Below are 14,629 nucleotides of genomic sequence, written 5' to 3'. Positions count from 1 at the left end.
AGCTTAAATAACTATAAGAAATACACCCTATAAAAAATGAAAAATTACAGATGAAAATATGGCAACTCACAAGAGAATTAGAATCTATGAAAAAAATCAAATAGAAATTCTAGAACTAGAAAAAATTAAAGAAATTATTTTGGCTTTAAGAGAAGACTGAACACTCCAGAAAAATTCACTAATTAGTTGGAACACAGAAGAATTTTTAAAATATTCAAACTGAAGATTAAACAGAGCAAGTAATTGAGAAAACAGCCGGATGAACAAGAGATATGTACAATAGGGTGGGGAAAGATACAATATATGTTTAGTTGGAGTCCTAAATGGAAAGAAGGAGAAAGAGAGAAAAGAAGAAATATCTGAAGAGATGAAAAATATTTAACCACAGATTAAAGACTAGAGAACCTACAAATGTATAGTTTGTTATAAAATACAAAAAAAGCAAAGTTTATTAAGTACTTTATAGTCAAACTATTCCAAAGAGAAAATCTTAAAGACGGTTCTTTCAAAAGATCAACAGTGGGATGGAAAGCTCACTTACTGATAGAAACAGGGAAGCTAAAAAAAAAATGGAATGTCAAATTTAATGGCGATGTCTGAAGTCCATGCTTCAGAAAAACATATTATCCAAAAATGAAAATAAAGAAGTGTCATTTTAGGGAAAGAAAATCTCAGATGTGTGTCATTGGTAAATATGCAAAAAAGAAATTCTAAATGGGTAATTATATAAATAATTGTTTATTGATGGTATAGAATATTATACCATAATTTGTTTTTGCTGGAAATTTTAAAAGCAAAAACATATTTAACTTTGGAAAATTACAGCATCTGCATTATGGTTTTTAAATGTGGTATGAGTGAGTGCTTGTTTGTTTAGATGGAAAAGTTAAGTGAAAACTGTAAACTCCCTTATTCATAATATAAAGATATAAAGAAAACTGTGTACAAATCAAGTAAATTATGCATAAAGAGAAATGAGAAATTCGTTTGCTGAAAGCCACTATTCTTTTATTTCACATAGCATTTTGTCCACAAAATTCTTCTAACAACTGTCGAGTGGAAAATTTAAAACTATGTTTAGCACAGAGTGAGCAACAACAAATATTTTCTGAACATATTTTTTTGAAATGTAAATATCTTTAGTCCCTAAGTGCAATTCTAATTAATACCATAACCTTAGTTCATGAAAATTCACAAATATTAAATACATATAAAGGTATCAGAAGGTGTTCCTTGGAAGGTGAACTGAAAATCAGTGTTTAGAATGGTGGCATTTAGCATTCCCATCACCCCTAAATGACTGCTATATGTGATATAATTATTTTTATCCACATTTACCCTGGAAATAGTTAATCCATTATTTGGTATGTATTTGGAATTGAGTCAAGGAAAATATCAGATAGAAAGAAAAAAGTTCTGTGGTGATTTGCAGTTTCTGAATGTAACTCTTGCTTGTAAACCCAGCTGTATGATTGCCTCCATTTAATCTGTCTTTTTCATTTTAAAAAAGCCACCAGTTATCTTGAAAAATAAAATAAGCCTCTTTTTTCAAAGATGAAAAATTATATCTTAGCATAGAGGTACATAATGCACTGATGTTGATAACAAAATGGAATAAAGAAAAATTAAAGACATTTAGAGCCTGGCTCTTACAGGATGCATTCATGTTCCTTCAACCGACTTTATATAAATGAACACAAAAGAAATAACGCACTCCAAAATGCAAGGGAAAACTACAGCAGGAGGGCTGAGTTAGGAAGAAAGGAGGGAGGAGGGGTGGTGCTGGACCAAAGACAGGAAAGTCACAAGCTGGCAAGAGAGATCAGAACAAAATGAGCATATATGGAAGAAGCAGTGTGACTTTGGCACTTGAAGACAATCTCAGATGCTGTATTTGGTACTTAGGTTATGTTCAGTTAGCTGTTTGTGAGTTTTCAAAATTAGGAGAACATGCAAAGCTCCCACCAGGATGGATATGTGAGAGGTGAGAAACAGATTTTCAGGCTTCTATCCCACATTTTTCCTTAAAATTCACTACACACACATTACAAGAAAAAGAAAGAACCTGAAATATATTACAGGATACAAAAGAACCATGTGTTGTGGTCATGTTTGCCAGGACCTAAGAATTGGGTCCCTTTACCAGTTTTTTTTTTCTTTTAGTGACATAGAATATGATTGAGTCATGTATGTTTTCCAAAATGATGTTTTATGTTTGTCAAAATAATGTCTTTGTTTGCAATATTATAGTAATCTAAGCTGAGAATAAGGGTCATTTTTTCAATTGAGTTAAATGTACATTTTGTCCCAAGAATCATATTTCTTACTGGCTTTTATACAAATGTACAAAAAAATAAATAAATAGACAGCCCTCAAATCAAGAATACTAGCACATGAGTATCATGTGTAGCTAGGCAAGAAATAATGCCTCACGAGAGAATCATGTTACTTCCCTACTACAACATTTTTTAAAAAATTCTCCATTTTAATAGCCTTAAAGTAAAATCCACACTCCTAAGCAAGGTACATAAAGACTTTGCAATCTGGATCCTGCTTACACACACTTCTCTCTCTCTGAGGTACTTGGAGAGGAACAGCATAAAAAGAGCTCACATTGCCAGGCACAATGGCACATGCTTGTAAACCTAGTAGCTCAAGAGTTTGAGGCAAGAAGATCATGAGTTCAAAGCTAGCCTCAGCAACTTAGCAAGGCACTGAGCAATTCAGCAAAATTCTGTCTTTAAATAAAATATTACAAAAGGGCTGGAGATGTGGCTCAGTGATTAAGTGCCCTTGGGCTCAATCCCTGGTATTTAAAAACAACAACAACAACAACAACAACAACAACAAAAACAACAAAAAAAAAACCTCACATTTATTGAGAGCTGACTATATATGCCAAGAACCCTTCTAACTATTATTCCTAAATCTTAAATTTAGCTGTAGACATCATTGTTTTCCCCACTTTTTAGATGAGTAAATTGGCACAAAGAGAAGGTAAGTGATTTGTCCCAATTTGTATTCCTAATAAATGACAGGGACAAGGCTCAACAATAATGTGCTTTTTCTGATCTCTAAGGCTTGAACATGAAACATCCCCCTTTCATGTTCCTATAGCTCTTCCCAGGTTTACTTTCCTTTTATGAGTTAATTGCATCTTATTATTGTTTCCTGCTTACTTGTTAGTCCACTGGGATGTAGTTTTTTAGTGAGTATGTCTTTATTCTTTTCAGGAATAATCTTGTCCATTACTGTATCTCCAGCATCTAAAATAATGCATCAATACTCATATTGGTTATCTACTCTGATCCATGCATACTATTAGATGCTTAGTAAGTCTCAGTGCATGATGCAGATGAAATTAATAAATGAGTCACAGAATCATTCAAGTTAGTTTCAAGAGCAATGTGATGAAATGAAATTGATCTTTAGATAACATTCTCTTCTTGTGAATTTTTGTAAAGCCACAAATTATTGATCCTACTGAATTTTGTTAATGCTTAGACTTTCCACCGTTAGATGAATTTAAATGAAAAAGCTTTTCTAAAAAGAACTCATTTGGAGGTACTGGTTAATACTAATTATTTCACTGTTTGGGTTCCCTCTATCTCTCTCTTTCCCTCTTGCTGCAGGAGACAGCCACCTTGTCTCTCTACTTTTAAGTTAGAGATACCTTTCGATGTTAAGTGAAAATGCAAATATTCCCTGAACAGGAATATTTAACACCCTTATCTCCTCCTGTTTTAAGAATTACAGAATCACATAAACACGAGTGCTGAACTAGATGGTTTCCCATATCTCACCTATTGGAAGGCAATACATTTTTGCAAAGACTAGCAAATTCCCAAGATGAACTCTTTTTTTCATGGAGTGATTTCAAGGCAGATAGACTCAGGATGATGCATCTGGGTGCTTGAGGTCAACAGAAAACAAGATGATGCCACGAAGGACATTAAAATCAAGCAGATAGTGCCACTACAAGAGAGGTTGGCTAAAGACCACTATATGCTGCAGACAAGGACCAAACTGAAGCTTTTTGCCTTATGTGATAGATGCAAATTTGTGAGAAATTCCTCAATAAATTCCATTTTTCTACCCCCAATTGCTTTACAATGACTTCAATTACACTGAATGAAAAGTCTGAGTGAATACTATTTACAAGTATATATAATTGCACATTAATTCAAATCTAAAATAATCTCAAAGAAGGGGAAAAGAATGTTACCTAATGATCAAGGCATGGTGTGTCGGCTGATAGTATGGGGCAAAGATCATGAAACAGAAAGGTAAATCATCTAAAAGGTAATTTTTCTGCACAATGAGCAGAAGAAAAATGGGCAGGAAGCCTACTCAGAATAGTGGGAAAGAGTAACATTCCCATGACATCTGATATGTGTCTGTAATCATTAAGTTCCTGACACTCATTTGAATGCACACTGCTTCATCTGATGATATCATAGTACCAAATAAGCTACTCTAAAAGAAAGAGCTTCATATCAAGCATGTCTCTGAATTCTTAGAAGAGTCCACTTACTGTTTACTTCTTGACCCTATACACCTCTGCAATGACGAAAACAAGAATGGACTGTACATATTTTAACTATCCTTCCATCTAAGAATTGGTAAACCAAGTTTCCTCTGATCCAGAGCTGATTTACCAGCTCAGTTTCCCTAGCCACAGTTATTAACTTATAAGTTTTAAATATTTCATTCTTTTTCATCATTGTGACACTTTTCTTAAACTTCACCCTTTCCCCAAATGTCATTTCTTTCCTAATCTATTTGCACAATACTGTTTAAAAAAATTGAGACTACTTAAAATTACAAACTTACTATAGAGGGAAACAAAGGTCCTAGAAACAGTGAGATTCATGACCAAAGACAGTTAAGAATACTCTAGCCTCCACAGGTTACAGGTTACACTTATTGCCATAGAAAAGGAAGTGGTATACAGAAACAATCTCTTTGGCCATAGTTGGAATTTTGGACTCAGTTGCTTAGGATACAATTTGCTTACACATCAATCTAGGTTAAGGTTCTCTATGTATTATGCCAGCCTTATTCACATACAGAGGCTGTTTGAGACTGTTTATTTCAGTTCAACAATACTTATTCCTTATCACATTTTACCTTTAAAATTATTTTCCTTTGAAGTCCATTTTGATCCATTCCATGAAGTAAAACTGTCCATTTCTTCTTTTATGCCCTGTGAAAACTAAATATCTTGCTCCTTGATTTAAGCACATATATTGTACTCTATTTACTTCTTTATGTGCAAAATTACCTGTCTATGACATAATTGAAGTACCTTAAGAAGCTTAAGAATATTTAGCAATAATGGAAAATTAAATGACTCTTTGCCTTTTAATGAATAAATCAATTTATTACATAATAATACTAATTTCTGCCTTTGTAACTTTTCCTTAGCTCAACTTGCAATCAGAACATCTGGTGCCTACAAAGGATTCCTAATACTTCATAATGTGTGGAAAGATTATTATTTTTAGAAATATGAGAGAAACTTTGTACATATTCTCTTTTTACTGTGAGTAGACAAGGAATAATTATTCCTGTAATCTGAGAATTATTAAAATTCCTGAAGCATTAATAACCTCATAAATAAAATAAGTACAACTAACAGTAGATATAACTTAATGGGAATGATGAGAATTAAAGAATTCTCCCTTCTATTATTTACTCTGTGAATTCTTTTCTCCAAATGACAAATTTCCTTTGCATTCTCTTCTGTCTCCATTGCAATTAAACATAGCTTAATATTTGGTGGAATAAATTACAGATTCAGAATGCAAAAATGTTTGACTATTTAAAAAAAGTGCATTGCAAAGAGAAAATTGGAGGCACCCAGACCATAGTTAGGACATCAAAATTTTAGGCCCCTTTCTGAGAATTGCTTTGTCTTCATTATAGGCAATGTGTTCTCAGGACAATGTGGCAGGGAAGGTTTTACCAAGTAATCATCAGAGAGAAGAAAGGAAGACCTTTCTTTCATAAATTATTTCAAGAGTTCATTTAAGAGGATATGACAGGGCTGGGGATGTGACTCAAGCTCGCTTGACATGCACGGGGCGCTGGGTTCGATCCTCAGCACCACATAAAATAAAAAATAAAGATGGTGTGTCCACTGAAAACTGAAAAATAAATATTAAATAATAAATAAATAAATATTAAAAAATTCTCTCTCTCTCTCTCTCTCTCTCTCTCTCTCCTCTTTCCTCTCTCCCTTCTCTCTCCCTCTCTCATTAAAAAAAAGGGATATGATATCCATCTGGGAAAATAAGGAAGATAAATAAATAGGTTACAGGAATTGTGCAGAATACTAAATAATAATAATAATAATAATAATAATAATAATAATTCTTCTTCTTCTTCTTCTTCTTCTTCTTCTTCTTCTTCTTCTTCTTCTTCTTCTTCTTCTCCTTCCTCTTCTCCCTCCTCTTCTCCTTCTCCTTTTTCTTTCTTTCTTCTATCTTTCTTTTTTCTCTTTTCTTTTTTCTTCTTCATTCAAATCTCTTCTCTGGAATGGGTCTCTGTGTAGCCCCCGGGGCCCTCACTGCATGGCTTATACATTGGTGCTGCTTCCTGAAAATGCATCACATTTGGAAAATCAAGAAATGCAGCCACAAAGGCATTACCTGCCTGGAAAGCCAGTCCTCCATCCCCCCCCCCCCACCTCTCTGTGGTCTTGCTTCCTACCCAACTGTGAGTAAGACTGGTGAAACCACACTGGACCAGGGTCTTGCCATCATCCCCAAACTGGACCTCTTTTTAGGGCCACTGCTGATTAGGCAGCTGTTTGATAAAGCGACTGACAAGGCCTCAGTGGGACATGGTGCTTGACTGATATACGTGAAGAACAGGGTTCTGTTGCTGGTCATGGGGAGCATGTCTCCTCCCAAGGCTGCGCTACCCTGGGCTCTGGCCAGGTGGAGCCTGTTCCCCTCTTAGGGCTTCCAGGGAAGCCCTAGCAAGTCCTGCCTTGACCCTGCTCTTGACCCAATTTCTGGCCCCGCCTCTTCATGAAAAATCTTTAAGATTTAAAAAGAGTTCACAGTCTTTGAAGTGACTGTAAAGTGTTTAAAACATTAAGTACTTTTTTTGTGTGTTAGGTGAGATGTTTCATAATATGTGATGTTATGGTTCGTTGATTTTGTAAAGGCTAATTTCCTGGTCAATGAATATATAGATATGCACACAGAGAATGATCCTTTACATTGAGACAAGACACTATTGTAGGAAGAGTCCATAAATGAACTCTTTAAGATTACTTTTAATACTTGCCGATTGATCTTCAGCAAGTGTGTTTGCTCTTGTGAATTTGCTACAAGTAGTTGCCCATAGTTTCAATGTTAACTTACTTTCATGAGCTTTAAAATAAAGCATATCAAAGTTTGATAGGTCCTATTTGGGGAAATGTTTTCCTATTTTAGTTCTTATTATTTTATTTGTTTCATTTAGTTTTTAGTAGGTACATTTCATAATACAGAAAAGCATGTTGCTATTTTTTTTATAATTTTATAATGCTTGTTTTTCTTTTCTAACTCAAGAATTTTGACAAGTTTACCTGTGCTGCTTCTACTCCACTTGTTCTTTCTCTCATACCTAATTTATCTATTTAGAGTTCAGTTTTTCCTTACCAATTATCTTCAGGCAATTCAAAAATAATTATTTTTTTACTTAGTTTTTTTTTTTGGAGAAAAACCATTTGGACATAAATATAAGAATTATCATTTATTTTTAATATACTAAATATGAATTTAAAGTATAAATCTTACTTCACATAGTTACCACATGAATATGTACATCAACATTATCTACCAGGCATTGATAAGATGACAATAGGAAACAATCCCTTATCTTACCTGGATAGTGGTCCAACAGATTTCATTATGCAAAGCAGAAGGTGAAACCAAATGAAATCCCAATCAGTTCTTTACAGAGTATAGATAATAATTTCAGGTTGATGAACAGAGTATATATACCTATTGGTAGTTATGGTATTGGTTACCACATCATTACTTTTCTACTACTAAAGGTAAATAATTTTTTCTCTCCAGACTGGAATGCTACTTCACTGCCTATAATTTAGGGTTATTCTATATAACCCATATAGTAAATTCAAGAAATATCTAATTTATCAGTTCCTAACTAGAACTCTGTCTTCTGTTCTCAATTCCAGCAACCCTATGCCCCTTTTGTTTATTCTCTTTTTTTTTCTGGGATTTTAAAAAATCATTCTTTTTATCATTATTCCCAATAAAAATCATATCAACTCATAAAACAATCCTTATAGAAATGATCAATTTCTAATTCCTCCAGGGTGCAGTCACAATCTTACTACATTCATCTTTCTCTTGATGGATATGAAAAGAAAGGAATGAGCCCTGGCCCAACAGATGCTTGTTCAACTGTGGGAAGGAAAGGGAGAAGGGGGAATCTTTTATCCATTAAAACTGGAGGGGGTAGACAGTGAGAGGTTTCTATTCTATGTCAGTCTTCTAGGGATGCCATAATAAAAATCCTCAAACATTTATCATTTTTTGTGGTAAAAACTTTTAACACCCATTCTTCTATTTTTTTTGAAATATACAATACCTTTTTGTTACCTGTAGTCACCCTAATATACAAGATCATGCCAGAATCATCCACTCCTCCCTAACAGTAACAATACTCATTATCAACTTTTCTCCATCCCACTCTTTCTCATACCCTCCCCATCCTCTAGTAACCAATCAATTCTCAACTTCTAAAAGATCAATTGTAATAGTTGATGAATGAGTGAGACCATGTGGTAATCATCTTTCTGTGTCTTTCTTATTTGACAAAGCATAATGGTCTCCAGTTTCATCCACATTGTCTTCCTCTTAAAGATAGATGTATTTACATACACAGGTAATCTTACCTTGTTGAATTTTAAATTAGTGGGATACTAAAATATATTCTGGAAAGCTAGAAGGCATTTTAAATAGATAAGTGAAATATACTTTTTTTCTTCTTGAAAATAAATGGCAAATGTCTCAAACTGGTAGTTTAGCAATCAAACTGTACACTCAAATTTGTTTTGCTTCTTGTTCTTTTATCTTAATGACATAAATTGCTTTGGGGCCAGGATAAACTCTGTAATTCATCATAGTAACCACTACCTTCTCCTGGCTCTGTCATATCACATGCTTAGCCACTAGAGTCATGAAACTTGTTTTCACTGATTTAAAAGATAGGCAGAATTGGGTTTAAGAATATTGACAGAATATCTTACTTTTCTAATACTAAAAACTCAGACGCCAAATGGATGATTAGGGGCAAACAATTTGGGGTAAAAACTAATTTTTCAATGTGTCCTTCAGTTTTTCTAATGTGAAAAGATATGAAATGTTATTTGCATAATGAAGTGATTCTTTCCAAAATACATGGTCTATATATAATGCTTAGTGCTAGAATTTCAATTTTAGAAGACTTTGTATTAAAATGTACATATTACTCTAAAGATCAGAAAGATTAGTAAAATTGGCCAGGTGTGGTAGCACACCCCTGTAATCACAGTGCCTCAGGAGGCTGAAGCAGGAGGATGGTGAGTTCAAAGCCAGCCTCGGCAAAAGTGAGGTATTAAGCAACTTAGACCCTGTCTCTAAATAAAATACAAAATAGGACTGGGCATGTGGCTCAGTGGCCAAGTGCCTCTGAGTTCAATCCCCAGTACCAAAAACAAAAACAAAACAAAACAAAACAACACCAAAGTCAGCCTCAGCAACTTAGCAAGGTTCTGAGCAACTCAGCAAGACCCTGTCTCTAAATTAAAAAAAAAAAAAAAAAGCCAAAATGTAGTTTAGTGGTTAAGTGCCTCTGGGTTCAATCCCTGGTACAAAATAAATAAATAAAAGTAAAATTGTACTCTGCATTATTATAACCAGTATAATAGAGTACTGACATTGTCTGTAGCCAGTCACATGTTGTATTGTTAAACACAGTCTAGTAGTCCCTATGGCTTTATAAACTTTTTAGTTTCTCAACCTTTTTATTTATGTGATGTTCCTAATCCCCATAGCTTTCAAATCCGTGACTACTACATTCTATTTACACTAACTGGGTGACAAATGAAATGTATCAAATTAAACAAGTTTAAGCAAAACAAATGAAGTTTATTTTCTCTGAAAGGTTCAGGGAAGAAGTCGTCCTAAGACACAGAGAATGTAGAGACTCAAATAGGCTGTTGTTGTTTATGATGCTGAATTTTTTCCTTCCTTTCTTTAGTCTCCTTTTTTGACTTTTCTCCGAGTTTAAATAATATTTAACCTAAATCATTGGTACAGTTAGAAGTTTCAGTTGAAGATAATTGGCGAGAGAGCATCTTTTGTAAATACTTTCCACAAATGACCGAGATAACTTGTTGACTTAGGTGAAGTCATAAATTGCTTTCTTAGGGTGTAGAGTTTTCCTTTTAGGCTTTGTTCATGTGTTCAGCCCTATATTTTATGTATGTCAGGAAGAACATATACTTAGTTTTGGGGTTTACCTGCAGATATTCAGGACAGACAAAAAAAGAAAATTGAGGATATCCACTAATGCCTGACTTTCTAGCATATACATCTTTTCCTAGCCTAGCATAATTCTACCACAAACTGCTATAGAAATATTTCAAAGTCTCCCTAGTATGTTATAACCTAATATTTCATGCAATTAGTACATTCACGCCTAGTTTAAGGCTGCTAACTAAGAAGCTTATATTTTTGTACAGAGTCAGAAGTGATTCATCAGGGGAAGTCTATCCTATCACACTCAAAGCATGGTGTTGAATAAGGAGAATTTCTTCATGGAAATATATTTAGACAGTGAAGATGGAGAAAGAATGTATAGTCTTCACTCTCCATGCCAGGGACAATGTCCTTTATGTTGATATAGCAAGGACCCCCTGCTTTTCAGTAGAGAGTCTCCTTGTCCATCTGTCTGTTGCAGATTAAGCAATTTTGAAAGGGTTCAATGTTTTTAGTTTCTTATAAAATCACATTTGAGATTCGTTTTATATGAGTTAGGCTATAAAGATAACAATCCTTATAACTGTGTTGACTTCCCATTTATTTGTCTTTTTTTGTTTGTTTGTTTGTTTGGTTTTTGTTTTTGATTTTAAAATAACTATTTTATTGAACTTTCCACAATTTCACCATGGTCTCTGTTTCTTAAAATATAAATACTCAGATATAGTATTTATTGGGTAACTAGTACTAAGAATTTTTTTTAGTACTAAGCCTTTTTAACAGGTTGTTTTTTTTTTAATCTTTATTTTATTTATTTCTTTTTATGTGATGCTGAGGATTGAACCCAGGGCCTTGAACATGCTAAGCGAGCGCTCTACCACTGAGCCACAACCCCAGCCCTTAACAGGTTATTTTTTTTTATTGGTTGTTCAAAACATTACAAAGCTCATGACATATCATCTTTCATATATTTGACTCAAGTGGGTTATGAACTCCCATTTTTACCCCAAATACAAACTGCAGAATCACATCGTTTACACATTCACATTTTTCCATAATGGCATATTAGTGACTGTTGTATTCTGCTACCTTTCCTATCCCCTACTATCCGCCCTCCCTCCCCTCTCATCTTCCCTCTCTACCTCATTCCATGAGAAAATTAGCAAAATCAAGGATCCAAAGGCTTTGTATCTGTATCTCAGACAAGATGTTTGTCTCTTGCTCTTAGCCATTGAAAATACCATGCTCATGTCCCTTGACAGTATTGTAATGGTATCTGAGTCTTCACCTCTAAAACTATTAGATAAATATACCTCTACCCCAAAGTGAATCTCAGTAAATTACTTTCTTCCCTTTCAAGTGTGAACTTAGTTTTTATCACTTGCAGTCAGTTCATGTAAATTAGAAGATGATTGGAAGATATCCATGGCTGAACTGTAGCTCCCTTTTGGAGCTTATCTTGCCTCCTGTTTTGTTTTCAGCTTTCTTCCTTTACTCTGGGGCTTAGAATGGGAATATTTCAGCTCTAAAATGTACACTTTAAAATGTATTATGAGGTATTCTGGATTGTTAGCAATGGGAGAAAAGACAAGTTTTCTAAGCCTGTTTTTCTTTCTTCAATGTTTTGCTCAAATCAGACTATCTCTTATACATAAGGTCATAAGAAGTATACAACTGATTTAAACAGACTTTTATGTTCTTATGTTCCTTATTCTAAAGTTCTATTCTAAATAAATATATGGTCTGAGTCCCACCCAATACCTAACAACTAAGAATTTACCATATGAGAAAGATGGACTCCTTAAGACATGAGATTTGCCATCTATAGACTCAACCTCTATAATTTCACATTTTAGGATACTTCATTTGCAAAACTTCATTTCCTCCATGCTTTGTGTTATCATGTATATTTGTTTCTATTTTACCGTTTTAAAAGTTTTTGACATATTTAAAACCATGGTTGATCATGAATTCTGTGTTTAATTTATTCAACAGTTTTTAAATTTTATTTTTTGTTGACATATAATATATTGTAATATTCTTCCTTACATATGATATTATTTAAACTTAGTATATTTTAGCATTCAAAACTCATTGTCAAGTCACAAAAATTAAGTAGATATTAGGTTGGTCAGGGAATGTATTGAGCACATACTAAAAAGCATCTAGGAAACATTTGTTTCCAAAGACTCAAATGACATCACTGGGAATCTTTTATATTTCAGTCCCTAGTTTTACTCTCCTCTGGGTTAGTCTTTATCAGTCAAATTTTCTTTAGAAGCAGCAGAGAGGCTATCTTTTGTTGTCTTTAAAATCTAACCAATAACAGACACATTTCCTTTGTCTGCTTGAGTCCTGGAAATTTCACATTGTACCTCCTCAGAGCACAATTCAATGTGATATATCAGATATTAATACCTTAATGTGGTATCCATTTATGATGCTGGGTAATGGGATGAGTCTCATTCATATCCTTGAACTAATATTAGGAGGAGTTCCAAACAGCAAATAAGAAAGGCAGATAAGCATCTATCATAGTCTACAATGATTTTTTTCTTTCTCACAAATAAGAAAAACGTTGAATTGTACAATATCACAAAACTACAACCAAACTCCCTCCATTTTTTAAAAGTAATTAAGACAATGATTACATTGTTTAATATAATTACTGAAATTTGAAATTAAAATACCTGATTTCAACATATAAAAACACTGTTGGCTAAGGAAAAAAATGTCTACATAATTACAAGTTAAATTATAACAAAAGCAACAAGTGATATTTCTAATTTTCTTTCACAAAATATATGTTTTCATGGATTCAAACCAGTTATGTTTTTAAAAATCATGTTATCTCATTTCTTTAGCACATCACTCATTCCAGTCTGAGGTCAGCCTATTATAAGAAATTTTAATTCTCATTTTAAGTAAAGGAAAGGAAAAGTTTATCCTTTACCCTCATAGGTCTCTAGCTGGGCCCACATATTAAATTGACATATGACAGATGAACATAAAAAGCGTATGCACTTTATTTAACTTTATATGGACCTGGAAGTTCCTGCAAGAGCATGAAGACCCAAAGGAGTTAGAGTTGAATACTTAACACAGTGAATTTCTGAGTGGTAAACTATGAAAATGTGACCAGACAGATGGACTTGAGCAAAGCTCTTAATGGTGAAAAATTAAGCAGGAAGTTAAGTATTAGTTTATAAGATTAATTTACACAGATTTCTCTCTGTCTCAATTTCCCATACTTGATAATAAAATGTGACTTTCCTCCTGGTAGAGGGAAGACATCTTTTATATAAAGATTTTACGATTCCTTTTAAGAAAAGAAACAGGAGGAAAGTTCTTCTTATACCTGTTTTTTAGTTCAAAAAAGTCCATAGGTATATTTTTGGTGTTGCATATTCTTCTATCTTAATTAGCTTTTGCTTCTTTTTTATTATTAACTACCTGCCTTATCCTGACTAGTTTTATTAAAAATAGGTTAGCATTCACTAATGTCAGAAAAGAGCATAAAGTAAGACAAATATGTTATTCGGCATACAGCAGTTAATTCTTCCACATGGGGAAATGTTTGACAAAGCACAGAGTACTATTTAAGCATTTTCAACTATATAAAATACACATTAGGAAATTGCTTTTGAAATATATTATAATGGTGAATTAGTTCAGGAAGAGCCTTCTGCTATTAGCTTCAGTGGTTTTTGACCTCAGTAGTCTGTTATTCTAATAAAGGACCATGTAGGTCAGTGTTATAAATGAATTCAAGGCAATTCAAGAGTTTCACAAATATATAACCAATGCCAGTGGTCAATTCCTGCTTGCATATTTGTCTATTGGGCCCAGGCTCAACACAAGGTGTTTCCTATTCTATTAGTCTGAAGAATTTAAATCTCCTTAGTTACTTCTGATATGCAGACAGGGTATGATTTCAGTGAGTGTGCTTAAGAAATCCATGTTTGTTATATTGCATTTAGACTAGAAAAAGTATAACTTCTGCATGAATGAAGAGTACACAAAGTGCAACCCCATTTTACATTACTTCCCTTAAAACATGAGATGTCTTTCCAGTGATATGTGATGAGCCATTGAACAGTAGTCCCCTCTTATTTGCATTTTTGTTTTCCTCAGTTACAATT

The sequence above is a fragment of the Spermophilus citellus genome (assembly GCF_964194105.1).
Source record: "Spermophilus citellus genome assembly, chromosome: 9".
NCBI classification, from domain to species: Eukaryota; Metazoa; Chordata; class Mammalia; order Rodentia; family Sciuridae; genus Spermophilus; species Spermophilus citellus.
Note: the sequence above shows the minus strand (reverse complement) of the source record.